The 2,895-nt window shown below is 45.0% G+C and overlaps 1 non-coding gene across 1 annotated transcript; it reads left to right on the top strand.

The window, feature by feature from the left end:
* The first annotated feature begins 877 nt into the window (after window positions 1-877).
* Window positions 878-984, top strand: LOC144367892 (U6 spliceosomal RNA). Its single transcript, XR_013427463.1, has one exon. It is a non-coding gene; the product is annotated as a U6 spliceosomal RNA (small nuclear RNA).
* Window positions 985-2,895: the final 1,911 nt, after the last annotated feature.

Here is a 2,895-nt window from a genome sequence, read left to right as displayed (position 1 = left end):
GGGGTCCCTTTATGTCAAGGTTGAGGCACATGGATGAGGTGCTATGGGAAAAGCTTGCACTCTCACTGCCTGTGCTGTACCTGTCCTGGCCCCTGCAAAGAAGACTGCAGAAGGTGGCATCTTGGGCAGTATGGGATGAAAAAACATGTTTGGGGACTTCAATATGACTATGCACATCTGTTTGACACGTTCAGTGATGGATTGCAGAATGCCTGCGATAACAAAGGCCTACTCAGCTGCATTGGGTGGCATGTCCTTGCCACCTGGGCCTGAGCCTTTGTGCTCTCTTGAATCTCCATCCCATAACCACCTTTTCCAATGAGGGAGACACACACTGACTAGTAGGGACCACCAGGCTCAGAGTGACTGAGGTCTTTTAGCAGCTGTGCTGTTGTTCAGAGAGTTGCTGATGTCCTCTTCCAGTTTGTTAATAACAAATTTTAAAGGCGGCATTAGTGGGCCCAGCCAGTGTGACCATTCTCTCAGGACAATTCCCTCTGCAACATTCATATGTGCAGCACCCTCCTCCCACATCTTCTTAACTGACTCTCCTTTCAGAAACATACTGCCATCTTCCTTTCCACACATAAGTAGCTGAATGCTGTGACACTGAATCCTCCTTTAATCCCACTGGTGTCCATGTTGAGCAGAGTTCTAGAGAACTGAACTTTGAGTGCTCAAGACTGTGATATTAGTGGGGGGTGAAAGCCAAAACCTGCAGGTGTGGTGCCACTGACAGGGAAAAAAAGAGATTGGGCAGGAAGAGGAAGGGGGGGGGGAAGCTGGGAATGAAGAATAAAGGAGCACAGAGGAGAAAGGGGGTGGAAGAGGAAGAGGGGGTGGTGAAGGAAGGAACTGGATTAAGAAGAGGAAAAAGGTGCTCGCTTCGGCAGCACATATACTAAAATTGGAACGATACAGAGAAGATTAGCATGGCTGCTGCGCAAGGATGACACACAAATTCGTGAAGCGTTCCATATTTTTGAAGATGGGAGGGGAGGGGAGGGGGGATAGTAGGGGATAGGAAAGGTAGCAGAATACAACAATTACTAATTGGGCATTATGTAAAATTGTGGATGTGTAACCGACGTGATTCTGCAATCTGCATTTGGGGTAAAATTGGGAGTTCATAACCCACTTCAATCTAATGTATGAAATATGATATGTCAAGAGCTTTGTAATGTTGTGAACAACCAATAAAAAAAGAGATTTTTAAACAAAAAAAAAATAAAACACAAGTCTGATAGTCTACCCCCCAAAAAAAAAAGAAGAGGAAAAGGGGGTGGGGAAGGAAGGAACTGGATTAAGAAAAGGATGAATAGGAAGGCAGGTAGAGGAAAGAGAGTGGAGGAGGAGGGGATGGATCAGGAGAAACCAGCGGAGAAAGCAGGTAGAGGAAAGAAAAGGGGGGAGGAGGAAGGGGGAGAGGAAGAGGAGGTGGAGGAGAAGGAAGAGGAGGGAAAGAGCATTGGAGGAGAAGGGGTGGAGGGGGAGCGAGGAGAAGAAAGACAGGAGTGAAGGCAGGGAGCAGAAAGGGGTGGAAGAGTAAAAAATGGTGCAGGTGGAAGAGTGAGTATGGTGGAATTAGAGGCATAAATGAGAAAGAGGAGTTAGAGGAGGCTGGCATGGAGGCAGAGGAGGAAAATGTAGGAGGAAGGTGAGGGAATGAAAGTGGAGGAGGAAAAGAAAAAGGGTGAAGGAGGAGAAAGAGGAGAAGAAAGGTCTTGTAAGAAGTAGAGGAGGGGAGGGGAGATGGTGGGGGAGGAGTAAGAATGAGAAGTAGAGGAGGAAGAGTGTGGAGGAGGAAGTGGAGAGGGGGAGAAGGAAGTGGGAAGGAGGAGGAAGGAAACAGAGGTAGAGAAAGGGTAGAGAAGGAGGAAGACTGTGAACAAGGGATGAGGAGTATAGCAGGAAGGAGAGAGGATGGAGGAAGAAGAAGAGGTAAGGTGGAGTAGAAAAAACTGGAAGGAGGAAGGGATTGGAGGAGGGGAGGAGCAGGGGTGCAGATGGAGGAATTAGTAAGGGGGAGTTAGAGGGGTGAAGGAAGAGGGGGAGGGGTTGGAGGAGGAGGAGTTATAGGAAGAGGGGGTAAAGGCAGAGGAGGAGGGGTAGAGGCAGAGGAGGAGATAGAGAAGGAGGGGTAGGACAAGGGGAAAAAAACTGGGGCAGCAGAGGTGCCCCTGACTGCTACCTTTGCTCGTCTGTGATATATATATATATATATATATATATATATATATATATATATCCTGCACCAGGATAGAGATAATTTACATGCAAAGAAATATCCTAGGTAATCTGGGCATAGTAGCACACGCCTGTAATCCCAGTAGCTCAGAAAGCTAAGGCAGAAGTCGAAGCCAGCCTAAGCAAAAAGTGAGGCACTAAGAAATTCAGCAAGACCCTGTCTCAAAATAAAATACAAAAATAGTGATGGGGATGTGGCTCCATGGTCAAGTGTCTCTAAATTGAATCCCTGGTACCAAAAGAAGAAACAAAATATATATATTTGTAATACACACACACAATACACACACACTAGCTAGGACTAATCAATGCCAAGCATCACTATTTATGCTCCCTTTTGATAGGCCAAAATCATGGAAAATATTTGATGGACTGTTTTTTTTCTTTTGTTGTAGTTGTTTTGTTTTGTTTTTACACTCTGAATAATAAATCAATACTTTCTTTACATTCTTATAAAATACCTTATAAACAGAGGATACTGCCACACACATGTGCCACCAATTTTCACCAGGGAACAAAATCACAGTCATTTTTCTATCCAATTGCATTAAAGAATCTTGATGAAATTGTTCAAATAAACATGCTGATTAGGATCATAGTGTCATTGTAAGTGGAGTTTTAAAAGTAGTGTTCTAGTTCATAGCCTAC

Source organism: Ictidomys tridecemlineatus, chromosome 1, assembly GCF_052094955.1.
Source record: "Ictidomys tridecemlineatus isolate mIctTri1 chromosome 1, mIctTri1.hap1, whole genome shotgun sequence".
Taxonomy (NCBI): domain Eukaryota; kingdom Metazoa; phylum Chordata; class Mammalia; order Rodentia; family Sciuridae; genus Ictidomys; species Ictidomys tridecemlineatus.
This window is presented reverse-complemented; position numbering and strand designations above follow the sequence as displayed.